This window comes from Chenopodium quinoa, unplaced genomic scaffold, assembly GCF_001683475.1.
Source record: "Chenopodium quinoa cultivar QQ74 unplaced genomic scaffold, ASM168347v1, whole genome shotgun sequence".
NCBI lineage: Eukaryota > Viridiplantae > Streptophyta > Magnoliopsida > Caryophyllales > Amaranthaceae > Chenopodium > Chenopodium quinoa.
The window spans coordinates 2,374,278-2,391,590 of record NW_018744988.1 but is presented as its reverse complement, the minus strand read 5'-3'; the positions used below and the strand labels follow the sequence as shown (position 1 = coordinate 2,391,590).

At 42.7% G+C, this 17,313-nt stretch overlaps 1 pseudogene; it reads right to left on the bottom strand.

Moving 5' to 3' along the window:
• Nucleotides 1-1,203: 1,203 nt before the first annotated feature.
• Nucleotides 1,204-17,118, bottom strand: LOC110706494 (annotated as a pseudogene).
• Between the last annotated feature and the right edge of the window lie 195 nt (nt 17,119-17,313).

Sequence of the window (17,313 nt, the reverse complement as noted above, 5' to 3'; positions counted from 1 at the left end):
CGGTGCAACGTACAGTCGTTTTGTAGGAAAGAATATGATATAAATAAACATATAATTATAGTGTAAAGAACATACTATTAAAATGTAATGAGCATATACCTAAAGTAAAAATAACATACTATTAAAATGTAATGAACATATACCTAGAGTGAAAAGAACATATTTGCACCAAAAAAATACATAAAAAGAACATATGTTTATGTTCATTGATCAGTCAGTATAATGTACTTTATTTGCAATATAAAGATCATTGCTTAATGTGAAATGTTTATTAAATTTTGTCTTCAAATTAGGGTGGTTATATATAGATAAAGTTTATTACATAATATTATCATGTTCTTTATTAATATTGCAGATGTTCTTTAGATATGAAAAAAATATATAAAATTGAATGTTCGTTACAAAACAACTATATGTTCTTTACAAAATAAAAGTATGCTCTTTACAAAATAATTACATGTTCTTTTTGCATTTTTTGGTACAGCCGCCTGCACCTTAAAATTTTCATATATAATTGGAATTGCCAACTTCCTAACATACTTCCTTGATTCAAGCTGTAGCAAATAGCAATTGTCGTCCACATACAAGATACATACTGACATACATGATACATACTCTTAATTAGGTAATGAGCGATCCTTTTCGCCCAAGTTTCCTTTGCACATGCTTTGCTGAATCAATTTAACACTTCTAATCGATCATGAAGTATAAAGCAAGCCCATGCATATGCATTATTTTTAATAAGAAAGGTAAAGAAGAAATGGTTCGATATCCTGTGAGCGTATGAGATCGCTTAAAAAAGCAACATAATCCACTACTCGATTTATTTCACAATAGTTGATAGACATAAATACATATACAAATAGATTGTGGAATAAAATCAATTGATTTGTTTTAAAATAAAATAAAATTGTGGAATAAGGAGAAATGATGATAATAATAATAATTAAAAAAATTAATGCGAAGTAAGAAATTAATAAATTACTAATCCCTTCGTAATTTATTATTCTATTTCTCGTGAGCATGTATTACGTCCTCCGTATTTTATGTCGATGCAAATATTTAAATAGTTATATCTTTAATTATCAAAAAATATATAATATAACAATTGAAAATTAATAATCTATTTATTGAGACGATTCCAACCAGCAAGTACCCACAACACTGCATTTTTTCTTATATACGTATGTATAAACCACAAACATTAGTTAAAGTAGGTGATCAAATAAATAGTACAAAAAATGCTAATGAAACTGTACTTTTCTAAGTAAAACTGTAACAGCGTGGTTCTGAGCAGGTTCATCATTATCCAAATATTGGAATGCATAATGTATGAGTTTATCATATCAAGGGGTGACTATGTCTTCTCCAAAATGACGCGAAACTAATGATTCAGAGAATGCTCTAATGAAGTTGGCGATGATTTGAGCTCTTTCCCATTTATCTTCAATTTCGGGTGCAACGTCTACTACCAATGTCCTTGAATTTTCAACCGCAAATGATCCTTCATTTTTCACTATGCTTTCGAGTTGCTCTGAGTTTGCCAGATAGCAAGGGAAATCAAAACTGTCTAATTTTTCTTCTTTGATCAATCCCTGAAGAACATCAATTACAAATTATGAAATGGCCGGAAATAATATTGGTGTTATACTCCCTCTGTCAGTCCGTCCCTTTATTTTTGCCCCATTACAATTTTTGGAGTCAAACTTTAAAATCTTTGACCATAATTTACCGTTAATTTATAAAAAAATAATATATATAGTCATGAGTTATCGGGTTAGATTCGTCTCTTTGTATATTTTATTAATATTATGTTTTTATAATTTTTACATATATGTAAATAAAGATATAGACGTTTTAAGATATGTCTTGGAGACCGCACATAGTCAAATGGGGTAAAAAAAATAGGAACAGAGGGAGTAAATGTTAGTAGTTCTAAGGTTAGGTTGGAGACCGCACATAGTCAAATGGGGCAAAAAAAATAGGAACAGAAGGGAGTACATGTTAGTAGTTCCAAGGGTTAAGTTTAAAAAGTTAAAATAAAAATACTTTATATTACCGTATTAATGATTTTGTGATTCATTCATACTCTTGCGATCTTGTAATATGTATAATTTTTTAAATTTAAAATTATATATATATATATATATATATAATTTTTAAAAATTTATCAAACCTTTTTTTTCCCTTAAACTAAACTTTAACTACGAAAACTTATTAGACTTTAAATAAATAAAAATGAGGTGAACAACCCTAAATAGAAAATCGAAAAAGGTAAATGATAGGAACAGAGAGAGTGTGTGACCTCAGAAACAAGACGAATCAGGGTCTCAATGAGAAATTTGAACTCGAATGGCATCCAAGTCGATGAATTCGCAACACTTGGTCGACCTCGAAGTGTTAAGAGCATATAGCCATTACGTACCACTTCTTTGGAGCGACACTTGAGAAATTGGTTGAAGTCTTGTTCAAATTGTTCCCAATAAGCTATAGCAACTAATTTGGGACTTGTTTCAGATATATAAATGTTCCCCTTGTTTATTGACATACCTTGCTCATCATAAAGTCCCGGAGGTACCTGTATAATTCATAACACAAAGTCATCAAAAATCGAAATGCATGCTTAATTACCAAAAATCAGTAAAAAAAATGAAAATTATTACAATGTAATTAATAATAATAGTAATTTGGTAAAGCGTTAATGATTTTAAATCAACCTTAAATTATTATAACCAAACACCAAATAAATTTAGATACTTTCAATTCCTAACGCTACAGCAAAAGTTTTATGATTGCTAATTGAGGAGGTTGTCCCAGTTATCATGTTGATAAACAATTAAAATACTTTGTATGTTATTTATCAAGTGGATAATTTGTAAACATGTTTATGTATAGTCTGCCAATTGATAAACATATTATGTACTTTCTCCAAATAGAATATGCGAGTACCCCTTTTAAATTAAATTGTACTCTGTACTTCATATTTGTAGAAATATGAGAGTGAGAGATAGCTCAAGTGGTTAGAGATTTCCTCCCGATTTTAGGAGGTCTTGGGATCGATTTTTCACCCCCGCCCTTGTGGCTCTCTAAACACCAAAAAAAAAGTATTTGTAGAAATATGACTTAGCTTATTAAACTAACAAATTCACATTATTGTATCCAATTCAATCAAATGTTACATACTTGTATAAATACTACTTTCGTTTTTTTAGTTGCAACTTTGGGGTATTATTTGTGTTTCGGGTGAAAACAATGGGACCTTGCCGAAGGTCCGCTGAAATGGAGAAGACTGGATTCGGCCCAAGTTATGTTGGGCCGAAGGTTTCCTGCACAGTAAACACACGTAAACTAGCCTCGGGGGTGTTGCCGAGGAAGGCCCCTCCGATGCTAAAGTCAGTACAATGTGTAAAAAGAAGACACTATGCAAGAGAGTTTGTAGCTTGAGGCTTTTTTGGAATATATCTGAATATCTCAATGAGTATATGAATCAGAATATGAATATGAACGTGAATATGAACATGAATCTGTGAATGTGTCAATATGATGGCTTTTATACCTCATCATACATGGAGAGGTTGGGCTTTAGCCCAATTGGCTTGCTTTGTGGGCTGACCTTTGACTTTTGCACAATTGGAGAGTTGAACCTTGACCTTGGGCTTTTAATTGGATCATTTAGTGCTTAGGCCCAATTTTGACTAAATTGGACCCAAACAACTTGCCCCCCCAGACCCGATTTGGAAGGATGACGGGTCGGGTTTGATTTAATTCAGAAAAGGAGGGAAGTAAATGATTTAATTGATCCAAAAATTTGAATTTAAACCGTAATTAATGAGATAACAACGGTTAATGATTGCGGAAGTTGGACGGATAATGGGCAGTTTAATCGCAAGATCATGTGTTTAATGGTTACTTAGTGGGTATTTAAGAGAAATTAAAACACAGACTCCTCGTATCCCGTACCTGGAGATATAAACAAAGGCGCGTCATTCTCCTCACTTATTCACCAACACAAACCCAGAATTCTCAAGAGAGAAACCAAGAACCCGCATCAAAACTTCGCAAATTCCCCGAGCATTAAGCTTAGAAACTGAGACTTGCCACTACGAACTCGTAAATCGGCAACTTTCGCTTCAGATTAAGGTAAATTCCTTTGATTTCAGTTTATTTTTCTTCGAATTCGAACTCCTTCCCCTTTTCTTTCGACTTTTCTCTTCGAAATAATCAATGGCAAGAGGAGTTAGAGGTAGAGCCCGTGCTCCAAGAAGAGCAAGGCCGATTCCCGATCCTAGGAACAGGATTGGGACCTGGAATGGTCAAAGGCCGGAGTCTGACCCTGCTGAAGGGATTAGGGCGACTCCCCTTTCCTCGGCTCCTCCTCAAAGAACGGGTGAGCCGAGCGCTTCTGGACGGGATGATGAAGTTCCCGCTGTCCTTTGGGATATCCTCCCTGGGTTTTCAGAATGGGAGAATGCCGAAGTCGCTTCGGCCATGATAAAGAACCGCCCCTACTCATGGTGGGTAGAGAACGTCGATCAATATCGATTTGCCGAGCAAATTGAGTTGCATTACGGCATTTTTGAAGCTGATGGGTATTGGTGCCGAATGCCCTCGGCATCTGATAGAATCCATCGTCCACCCCCGGGGTATGTGGGGGTGTACACGAGACAGCTTCAGTACGGGCTGAGGTTCCCTTTGGACGTTTTCGTCCGAGACTTGCTGATCCATTACAACATCTCTCTATGTCAGCTAACCCCCACCAGCATCCGAAGGGTGATGACATACTTATGGGTCTGCAAGTTCTTCAAGTACGTGCCGAACCTGCACTGCTTCAAAAAGCTCCATCGGCTAGTGCCAAATATTCAAAGTGGGCACGGAAGCCATGGTTCTGGGTGGTACCGGATTGAGTCCCGGCCCCAATACTTGACCATGTGGCCAAACGACTCTTCAGACAAGGACTGGAGAGGTCAATGGATTTGGGTTAGGGCACCCACAGATCCGGGCCACCCTTGCGTCTTCAGCGCTCCCCGGTACCTAGCTGAGCCTGATCCCGAAATGGGAAGTCTAGGTCCCCCCGCAGATAACGGGGCGGATCCGAACCTGGATCAGCAACATATCTTCGGCAAGCTGCCGAACCGGGGGGGGGAGTGGTCGAATGCAGCATATCCCGGAGACTTGGCTCCCCGATACGCATTACGTTTTCCAAGAGAACATGCTAGCAGCTGTTGGCCTCAGCCGAAAGTTTAAGGATGGTAAGCTTCTTCGGCTGGGGCCGAGGCTTTTTAACTACCTCTTTTTCTTCTCTCGCTTTGCTTTTTTATGCTGTGCCGATCTATCTGAGCTAAACTTTCCCCTTTCCTTTTTTCAGAGCGGGACGAAACCAACGTTGGCATTAACTACGCTCGTCTTGGTGTCAACCGAGAGCGAGTTGTAACTGAACGGGCCCCGTCTATCACTGAGCCGAGGCATAGGGAAGTTCATCTAGACTCTTCCCACTTCCAAATTGAGGCTGTTGCTCTGTATCAGAGGCAGAAGCCTTGGTGGAAGAAGAAAGACCCTTGGTTTCAGCTGCTGAACGAAGAAGCTGAAGCTGCCCGCACAGCCGAAGAGGTTGCACGGGTACTCGAAGCTTGCGAAGGAGGAGAAGGGTCCTCCAGAGCTGCTGAAGCCGAAGCTGCAGCTAGAGCAGCTGAAGAAGACGAGGCTTTGCTGAAGACCTCGGTGAGCTTTCAGACAACTTTTTCTTTTTTCTTTTCTTTTTTTTTTTTTTTTTTTTTTTTACTCACATTCTTCTTCCCCCCTGTCTGTTACAGTCTGAAGAGAGTAACAGACACAGAGAAGGCAAAGCTCCTGTTCGTCCCGAAGACCAAATACAAGAGTCTTCAGACTCAGATATGGACGAGCAGCCCCTTCTGAAAAGGCGCCGAAGGATGGCCATCATCGGCCCTCATGACTTTCAGCGGAGGCCGATGACCATCGGCGTCGCAATAAGGGAACCTGAGGAAGGCAACGGATCGCCGAGGGTTCCCCAGCCAACACCCCAATCACCTCAAAAGACCCCTCCGCCACCTCCTGAGATGGAGGTGGATCAGAGAACTCCCGAACCTAAGGGAGGGGTCCAAGAAGAAATCAAGAAGAGTGCTGCTGAGCACGAAAATAAGGATGCCGTGATGTCCAGTGCTGAGGGCTTCACGGCAGACATCGCAAGAGAGGTTGAGGCTTTCGTCCTCACCCCTGAAGAAGAGGAGGTCATAGTAATTGACTCCTCTGAGAAGGATGATGCTGAGACAACCAAAGCTAATCAAGCTCCATCGTCATCCTTCCCTTCTTTCCAGACTCTGCATTCTGGAGAAATGGGTTTCTCGGCCCCCCGAATTCCAATCCCAGACCACATCTGGGACCTCATATGGGGTCAAAACCGAGAAGGAGCTGCAGCCTACTTCGGCAATTTTGCTGGCATGTCCGAAGTAGACAGGGCAAGGATCTGGTCGCTGAAGGCCACTGCTGGGATGGGCGAATCCAGCAGATCAGTTCCTGACCCAGCCAGGTCTAACCAACTGCTGATGATGCAGGTAATTTTCCTTGTCTTTATATATATATATTTATATATTTTTTTTTTATTCTTATTTTTGTCTTCCTGTTTTCAGTTCGTGCACAATCAGACTCTCACTGTAGAGCTGATAGATACCCTACAAGATAGGGTAGACGCTGCTGTGCACGACAAGAAGGTGGCTGAAGAGGAAGTAAAGCTTGCTAAGCTGAAGCAAGCAGCAGCTGAAGAGAAGCAGCAGGAGGTTGAGGAGTATGAGAAAAGAGCTGCTGAAGCCCTCAAAACCTTCTGCGATGCTATGGAGAAGGAAGTTTTTCCCCCACTGATGGAAGGGGAAAAATTCCTCCAGGAGCATATGGGAGTGGACGTCTCCAAATTCAAGGCTGCTGTTGAGAGCCGAATTCAGGAAGGAACTGCTGCACAAGCTGAAGTGCAGCAACGTCTAGAGGCTCTTGAAGCCAGCCGAATGGCTGCTGAAGAGCTGCTCCTGGCCAAAGATGTCCAACTCTCAGAGGCTGCTGTTGCTGCTGAAGCCCAAAGAGCTAAATTCCAAGAGGTTGAGGATCAACTGCTGATCCAGAAAGTTGAAGTGACCCAAGCTCAGACAAAGGCTTTCCAAATTCAGCAAGAGCTGAATGAGCTGAAAGGTTCCTCCTCCAAGGTCGCTGATGAGCTTAAGAAATCCAAGGAAGACTTGGAGGAGACCCAGAAGAAGCTGGCTGATGCTGAGGCTTTACTCAAAGTCCGTGTCTATACCCAAGAGGAATATGAGATGGGTTTCAGAAACGGATTCCGAGTATGCCGAAGAGTCTGCCTTCATGCTGAGCCGAAGCTGGACTGGTCTAAATGTGCTGAGTGGGTCCAGAATCCCGAAGACCCTCACATGAAGTATGCAACTCCAGCCGAAGCTGAAATTCTTAAGGCTGAGGAAGCCGAAGAGGAAGCTGAGAGACTGGAGTTGGAAGCTGAGCAGAGGGAAAGGGAGGCTCGGCAAAGTGCAAAGCCCGCTTCTTCTGCTGCTGGGGCTGAGGCCACCATGGGGCTCAACGCTGATCAGTCTGATCCTCAGGCTGAAGCATAGGAACTCGGGCAGTCGTCTTCAGAATCTTGCGGTTCATCATGTGCTTAACTTTAGACTTGCCGCTTTCTGAGTTTTTTGCCTTGTTTTTTGCTTCAGCTTGCCTTGTCGTACAGCAGTTTTATTTTTTTTGCTTATGTACGTATTTCGGCAGCTGTTATTTTCCGCTTGTGGGCGGCTGCCGATACTGAATTATTGAACTTGTAGCTCAATTTTTGAGCATGAAATATTAATCTGATGCTCTTTTCTTCAGTTGCTTTATTTTTGAATGCTTTACTGTTTCTTTTCTTCAATTCTGCTGAACATACTTGCACTGAGTGCTTCTTGCCCCCCCAGAAATTGAAGTATGACTTCAGCTGAATAAGCAATTTCTTTACTTCTTCAAAATGGGTATCCGAAACACAGGGCCAACTGAAGGTAATGCTTCTGGGATACAAGTCTTACTGAAGATTGACTTTGTCTGAAAGTTGGATATCCGAAACACAGGGCCAACTGAAGGCAATGCTTGGGATATTAGCTTTCTGGGATACAAGGCTCAGTTAAGGCAATATCCCAGAATTGTCCATGGACTAACCTCTTTAGAACAAGTCTTACTGAAGTTTGACTTCAGCTGAAAGACCAGTGTTCTTAAAGAAGACGCATATCCGAAACCCAGGGCCAACTGAAGGCAATGTTTCGAATAATGGCTTTCTGGGATACAAGGCTCAGTTAAGGCAATATCCCAGAATTGTCCATGGACTAATGTCTTTGGAGAACAGGTCTTACTGAAGTTTGACTTCAGCTGAAAGACCAGTGTTCTTTAAAAAGACGAGTTCTGTCATCCATCTGAAACCCAGTTACCCGAAGGCGAAGGTTTCAGACGAGGCTGATTTAAAAATTTTCAACTGTTGCTGTTATCCTTGATTTTCTGTCTATCTTTGAAAAATGGATACCCGAAACACAGGGCCAACTTAAGGCAATGTTTCGGATAATGGCTCTCTGGGATACAAGGCTCAGTTAAGGCAATATCCCAGAATTGTCCATGGACTCATGTCTTTGGAGAACAAGTCTTACTGAAGTTTGACTTCAGCTGAAAGACCGGTGTTCTTTAAAAAGACGAGTTTTGTCAGCAATCTGAAACCCAGTTAGCCGAAGGCGAAGGTTTCGGACGAGGCTGAATAAAAAACCCTTAAAGAGTAGATAGAACAAAGAAAATTTTGAAAGGATAAAAAGTTGTAAATATTTATATAAATGGCGGCTCCAAGGCCTTTCATTAGTTCAAAGTGTACTTACAAAGATTGTTCTGCCCCGAAGGGTTTACACATGGTATTTTTTCAGTACATCAGCGTTCCAGTGATTTTTCAACTCAGTTCCATCCAACTGCCGAAGTCGGTATGTCCCTGGCTGAAGCTCATCATAAATTTCATAAGGTCCCTCCCATGTAGCTGAGAGTTTCCCATGGATTCGGCCTTTCTGAACTGCAGCAGCATTCCGAAGGACAAGATCTCCAATTTTGAGAGGCCTTGCATGGACTCTTCGGTTATAAAATTTGCTGACTATCTGCTTATAGGCGGCCATTTTATCTCGGGCTGAGTCTCTTACTTCGTCGAGGAAATCAAGAGATTCCCTCATCAGTCGCTCATTCTCAGCCGAGAAATGGTGCACTCGAAGGCTCTCAGAGCCAATTTCCACTGGAAGGACGGCTTCGGCACCATACACCAGTTCAAAAGGTGAGTGGCCCGTTGCCTCTTTTTCAGTTGTCCGAAGGGACCAAAGGGTTCCAGGGAGCTCTTCCAGCCACTTGGACTTTTGATCTTCCACCCTCTTCTTGAGGGCATTTAAGATCTGTTTATTTGCAGCTTCGGCCTGTCCGTTACTTTGCGGGTGGCATACCGCTGAATATGCCAGTTTGATGCCGAACTGATCTGTATATCGCTTCAGCGGTAAGTTATCAAATTGCCTCCCATGATCGAAGACAAATACTCTCGGGATGCCAAAGCGAGTGATGATATTCTGCCAGATAAATTTTCTGACAGTTTGCTCTGTAATGTTCGAGGCTGCTTCGGCCTCGATCCATTTACTGAAGTAGTCGACACCAACTATCAGCCATTTTTTCTGGTACACAGCCTCTGGAAATGGTCCCAGTATATCCAGTCCCCATTGGGCAAATGGGAGTGGATTAAGGATCGGCTGAAGATCCCTTGCTGGCTGATGGATAACTGGAGCATATTTTTGACATTTTTCGCATTTCCGAACCAGCTCCTTAGCATCTGCGATCATGGTGGGCCAGTAATATCCAGCCCTCAATGCCTTGTGGGCTAAGGTTCTTCCCCCAATGTGGTTCCCACAGATGCCGAGGTGAATCTCCCGTAGGATATAATCTGCATCTGTTGGTCCCACGCATTTCAGCAATGGGGCTGAGAAGGACTTTTTCAGAAGTTCCCCCCTGAAGACAATGAACCTAGAACTGGTTCTCTTCATCTTGAAGGCCAAAGCTTTATCCTCAGGAGTTTCTCCCCGAAGCTTGAAAGCTAGGATGGGTTCCATCCAACTAGGCTCTGGGTCAGCGCAGCACACTTCAGGTGCTTCGTCGACACTTCTCTCTCGACGCACTTCTACATATACAGACTTGTTCAGCTCGGTAAAAGATGAACTAGCAAGTTTGGAGAGTGCATCGGCTTGAGTATTCTGACCCCTTGGGATCAGCTGAACCTCAAAAGTTTTCAGCTCTGCAATGACTGATTTGATCTTGGCAAGATAAGCTATCATGGAGGGCTCTTTGGCCTCATAGCTGCCACTGATCTGATATGCAACTAGCTGAGAGTCTGTTTTTAAGCAGACATGATCGGCTTCCAAGGAGATGCATAATTGTAGGCCGGCGATTGCTGCCTCATATTCGGCTTCATTGTTCGAGGCCTTAAAAGAAAATTTTAGTGCATACTCAAAGGATTTGCCTTCGGGAGAAGTTATCACTACTCCTGCCCCCGAACCGTTTTCGGTGGAAGACCCATCCGTAAACACGGTCCAGACTTTCTTTTCACTGTCCAGCGCTTCTTGGTATGAGCATTCGGCCAAGAAATCCGCTAGGGCTTGAGCCTTAATGGCAGCCCTCGGACGGTAGCTGATGCTGAATTCGGTGAGCTCAAAAGCCCACTTGGCTAGCCTACCGGATTTTTCAACCTTGCCGAGAACTTTTTCCAACGGCTGATCAGTTAAGACCACTATCTGATGGCAATCAAAATAGGGCCTCAGCTTCCGAGCAGCTACTACTACCGCGAAAGCAACTTTCTCGAGTAGAGGATAGCGGGTCTCGGCATCCGTCAGTGTATGACTGACGAAATAGATCGGTTGTTGACTCTTACTCTCTTCCCTCAGCAATACTGCGCTGATGGTGGCCGGGCTAACGGCCACATATAGGTATAAAGTTTCTCCTTCAGCTGGGCTAGCCAGCGTTGGGAGTCGAGCCAGATGCTCCCGAAGCTGTTGAAAGGCGTCTTTTTGCTCTTCCTCCCAAACAAGCTCTTTTGTTTTCGGGAGTTTCAGGGCTTTGAAGAAGGGTAACCCCTTATCCGAAGCTCTGGAAATGAACCTCGAGAGGGCTGCCATTCTTCCGGTGAGCCGCTGAACATCCCGCTTCGTTTTCGGCTCAGGAAGGTCGAGCGCCGCTTTGACTTTAGAGGGATTGGCATCAATCCCCCTTTTGCTGACCATGAACCCCAGGAATTTCCCTGACTTCACGCCGAAGACACACTTCTTCGGATTCAGCTTCATTTGATGCTTTCTCAAGGTGGCGAAAGTTTCAGCCAGGTCCTTTACATGGTCCTCTAGTTTTTTGCTTTTGACGATTGAATCGTCAACATAGACTTCCATGTTTCGGCCCTTTTGATCGGCGAAAACTTGATCCACCAGCCTTTTAGGTTGCCCCCGCATTTTTCAATCCGAAGGGCATCATTTTGTAATTGTATACCCCAGCGTTCGTGACGAATGCTGTCTTGGCTCGATCGTCGGGGTGCATAAAGATCTGATGATACCCCGAGAATGCGTCCATGAAGCTAAGCAAGGCATGGCCACTTGTCGAATCGACTAGCTGATCGATTCTCGGCAAGGGATAGAAATCCTTTTGACAAGCCTTATTTAGGTCCGTGAAGTCAACGCACATCCTCCAGGTACCATTGGGCTTCTGAACCATCACCACATTTGCCAGCCATTCTGGATATTGGCAAGGTTCAATGAATCCTGCCTCCAATAATTTTTTGACTTCGGCTGTGATGTCTCGGTTCTTATTGGCGGAGTAATTCCGCTTCTTTTGCTTAACTGGTCGACACGTTGGGTCAACATTAAGCTTATGGGAGATGAGGTCTGAACTTATCCCGGGCATATCAGCTGCCGAGAAAGCAAACACATCTCTGTTATCCCGAAGGAGCTGAATAAGTTCACAACGGGTGTTAGGATCAAGGTCCATCCCGATTGTTACACATTTCTCAGCATCTCCTTCGGCCAACTCAACTGTTTCAGTCTGTTGGTCCATGTCCATTGCCGATGGACTGGACTCTTCAGAATCTGGTCTGCTGCCAATGTCAGCAGGTGTCCCAGTCTTTGTGTTCTTCGGCTGGCTCTCTGAGTCTTGCGGCTCAGCTGAAGAGTCAGCCTTTTCCCTTTCGGGCCCTTTTTCTCTGGGCACGGATCCTTGGGCCGAAGCACTTAGGCCTTTCGGCTTTTTTGTGCTTGGCTCTCTTTCTTTTCCTTTCCCCTCCTCATCCTTGTCGTCGTCTGGGCGACTACTGGATGGTTTGAGGTAGTTGCACCTTCGGGCGTCCTTTTGGTTGCCCTGTATCCTTTCGGGGAAGCCGGCGTCTGAGACGTAAATCATCAGCTGATGATAAGTTGAGACGACCCCTTGGATCTCGTGAATTATGGGTCTCCCCAAAATCACGTTGTACACTGAAGGAGCGTCGATGACCAAAAATTCAATCATGACGTTCCGGGCTGCCTCATCGCAACCGATGGTGATAGGAAGTGTCACCTTCCCATCTGGATAAGTTGAAGCCCCATTGAACCCGGATACCGGATAGGGTACCGGCGTAAGGTGCTTGGGCTTCAGCTTAATTTGATTGTAGGCCTTTCGGAACAGAATGTTTGCTCCACTGCCACCGTCAACAAGGACCTTACTGACGTCGTGGTTGGCCACCGTGGCGATGATCACCAACGGATCCTCAGGAGGGAACGTGATCCCCCGGCAGTCGGCGGCTGTGAACGTCATGTTCGGCACCGACGACTGGGGAGATTGAATGTCAGCGTTGTTCACCTGGTGAGTCAAAGCTCTAAGGTGGCGCTTGTGCTCCCTCCGCGAGTATATTCCTCCCGAGATAACATTGATCGGAGGGAATTTCCCCTCCGGCTTTTTACTGTTTTTCCGGGGGAAATCAAGGTCCTGCCGAGGGTCCTTTGCTGACCTCTCGGATTCTTTTTTCTCGCGGTGATCCGCGATGTATTTTTTCAAGTATCCCTTCCGGACCATGTCCTCTATCTGGTCCTTCAGTTGGATACACTCCTCAGTGTTGTGGCCCGAAGACTCGTGGAACTCACACCACTTATTTTTATTTTTTCGCTGATACCACTCTGGGAGTGGTCGCGGCTTTCGGTAACTCTGCTCTTCCTTCGTCACACTGTAAATTTTGGCGCGTGGAAGAGAGAGCGGAGTGTAGGACTCGTATCTGCCTGTGTATGAGGCTAATCTGTCCTTCTTTAGGTCGTTTGCCAAAGATGGCTCCGGAGCCTTTGATTTTCCCTTTGCCTTATGGCCTTGGCCTTCAGACAAGGGTATTTGCCTCTGTTTCCCTCCCCCGGATTGAGGTTGGGTTTTTGCTTTATTCCATTCTTCGGCTCGGATGAACTTATCCGAAGCACTAAGAGCTTCCTCCAAGGTCTGCGGGGTATGCATGACCATGAAGTCTAGGAACTTTCCTGGCTGAAGGCCATTCTGCATTGCAAAAACAGCTAACCCCTGGTCCAGCTGGGAGACGCTTGATGACTCGTTACTGAAACGGGTCAGGTAGTCTCGGAGGCTTTCGGTTTCCCCCTGTTGCAGACTCATGAGCTCTGCGGTAGTCTTCTCTCGGCGGTTTGCCGTGGAAAACTTGCTCCTGAACTTGGAGGACATATCATCCCAACCTGTTATGGAGCCTTGCCTTACTCCCTTGGAGATCCACGCTTGCGCGACCCCCTTGAGAGTGGTTGGGAAATATTTGCACCAAGTCGCCTCGGATCTGGGGCAAAGATGCATATGAGTCTCATACGAGGCCACGTGGTCCTTCGGATCCGTGGTCCCGTCATATGTGATATGCGACGGTATTTTAACCGTGGGTACGCGCTCTTCCAGTATCCATTGCTCGAATAGTGAACTAGCGGGTAGCATAACGGCCTTGCCCTTGTTCCTGGCCGAAGGGACCGCGCTCCGCCCTCTTAGAGAGGTAGGAGTGGTTTTCGTCCCTGGCTGGGAAGTCTGGGCCTCGGCTGCAGGGAACGAGAGGCGACTACGCACGCTCGGTTCCTGGCCGCCGAGTCGGTCAAGGACGCTTCTGCGAACAGTCTCAGGTTCTCGGCGAGTAGATTCTGGCCGAGAAGCTGAGCTGCTGCTCTTATGCGCTTCTGGTCTTGAGGATGAGGATCCTTTAAATAATTGAGGGTTCTTTTTCCTCTGTTTTTCATTTTTCCAAGAATCCTCCTCCCACTCTTCCAGTTCCCGGAAGGAAGGAAGCTTCCCACCGTCATGGTCTAACTTCCTCCGCTGATGCCGGGTATGCGGAGGAGTTCGATCACGAGGCGGTGGCATATTCTGTGCCCTCATTGCCTCCATGAGTACTGCCAGCGCTCTTGCCACCTCTTCCGAACTGGGCCCCGTCAAAGGGGTCCTCGGCCGAGTGTGGGAATGAGGCCGCGCAGCCGATGGTTGGCTTTGGGACACTGAATATGTCCTATGATCAGACTGACCCCTGCTAGACCGAGAGTGGTCCGGCCTATATTGAGAGTCATGCATTACGGGAGATAGGGAATCCTCCTTGTATGATCCTCCCCCCGAGCCGGCACCCTTGGGAGAGTTCCGGTCCGGCGAGGGCGATGGTGTAGGGGTTTTAGGCTTTTCGCCCGCTCCTTGACGGAGGCTTTTGCTCTTGCGGTTCTTAGCCATGGCTGCTAAGATAATTGCAAGATGATCTTGGTTAGGAATTTGGCTTAAAGATTTTTGAAAGTCTTCCCCACAGACGGCGCCAAATTGTTTCGGGTGAAAACAATGGGACCTTGCCGAAGGTCCGCTGAAATGGAGAAGACTGGATTCGGCCCAAGTTATGTTGGGCCGAAGGTTTCCTGCACAGTAAACACACGTAAACTAGCCTCGGGGGTGTTGCCGAGGAAGGCCCCTCCGATGCTAAAGTCAGTACAATGTGTAAAAAGAAGACACTATGCAAGAGAGTTTGTAGCTTGAGGCTTTTTTGGAATATATCTGAATATCTCAATGAGTATATGAATCAGAATATGAATATGAACGTGAATATGAACATGAATCTGTGAATGTGTCAATATGATGGCTTTTATACCTCATCATACATGGAGAGGTTGGGCTTTAGCCCAATTGGCTTGCTTTGTGGGCTGACCTTTGACTTTTGCACAATTGGAGAGTTGAACCTTGACCTTGGGCTTTTAATTGGATCATTTAGTGCTTAGGCCCAATTTTGACTAAATTGGACCCAAACAATTTGTAATATATAAAATATTCTAAAGTTGCAAATAATAAAAATTGGAGGTAATATATGATCGTTCTTGCATATATATGTAGGGTTACGAACCTTGGATAACCAGTGAAGGGCGTAGGTTGTATGAACCAAATGCAAAGTATTATCTGGAAAAAGCATGTCATAATAAGAACCAGGCACACCCATCAAGAAGCAAGAAGGCACACCATCATCTTTTCTTTTTGATGCCTCAAAATTGAGCAAATCTCCAAACAATAGGTTAAAATCATTTGAAGGAAGGTCATTCATGAACATTTGAAGTTTAGGCACTTGATCGACATCATTATCAAGCTTCAATTCCTTGCACTTGTTTTGCATAACTTCCATCACCAAAGATACTAGAGCCAATGGAACTGGACCCACTCCACATCCTAAATCAGCTACAGCCAGGACTTTAGATATGCCTTTTTCTCCAAGATTAGAGAGTGAATTACGCTCTCTATTATGTCTTGGTTCATTAACCACACATCCTTCTGTTACAATTATTGAATACAATTAACATTATTAATTGGTTACGGAGTATTAATTAGTGGAGCAAACAAGAGAAAAGAAAAAAAAAAACTACTAATAATGTGAAACCATGAATCAAAGCATAAACTTGATTTCAATTAAATCGATCAAATATGTTGATTTTAATTTTAGAGAATATGAAATCAAAAAAAATACTACTCCGTATATTATAAAGTATTAATTGAGATGTACTTAAGATAAACAACCTTAATTAATGACCCAATCATTAGATGTGAAGTAAGGTGAATATTGAAATTAAGTGAAGTGGAAAATATTAAACAAACTAATAATTTCGGCTCAAAAGAAAATATTTTAAATTAAAACCAAACTAATAAGTTCAGCTTAAAAGAAATTATTATGATCCAAATAACTCAATTTTCTATAATATTCTCTAACACTAAATGAATAATCTTAAATAATTTATGAGGCTTATGACCAGATTAACGGTTTATTTTTATCCCAATTTTCTCACCTTAAATTGTTGAAGACTTTTATTTTTTTAACAATAAAATCATTGTTAAAATCATATCAAAATTAAATGATTAAATATGGAGTACGCAGTACAATTTTTTATATATATACTACCAAATTAGATTATGAAGATATATACTCCGTATTTAGATATCACAAGTAAGGCCCTGTTTGATTCACCTTAATTTTGCTGAACTGAAATTATTTTTACTGAACTGAAGTTATTTTTACTGAACTGAACTTAATTTTACTGAACTGAAATTATTTTTACTGAACTGAAATTATTTTTGCTGATTTTCTTTTATAATTCTTCTTTAAGAAAACTGAATTTTACTGAACTGAACTTATTTTTACTGAACTGAACATATTTTTACTGAACTGAAATTATTTTTACTTAATATTATTTTTTTAAGGTAAAGAGAACAGGGCCTAAATTGAAAATACAAAACTCAAACAACGAGTTACCTGCACATAAGAATTTTGAGCATAACCAAGCTCTCCATCACCTTTATTCATATGCAAAAATTCCTTCATCCTAAAACACTTAATTTTAATTTCTTTATTTTCTTCTTATATCTCTCTTTAATTTCAAATGATTCAATGCCTTTCCCAAATTCATTTCCAATTTCTTCCTCTCTTATAATTATAAAAAAGTACGTTTTACATTAGAGTACGTGAACAAATTGATCGACTTTTCAAATATGAATATGATGAACATAATTAAAAGTCAAAAACTTCCTACTCAACTTTACGTACAGTAAATTGAAATCACCGACCTTATCTCTTCTCGTACTTGTATGACTTGTATCTAAATCATTGGCTCTCTATCTATCTATTTTTCTCATGTTTCCTTTTTTGGTTTTCTTTTTCCACCAAATTATTATTGCATGCAGTATTATGGAGTAATGTGCTGTGAATATCAGCTTAATGCTGCTGATATA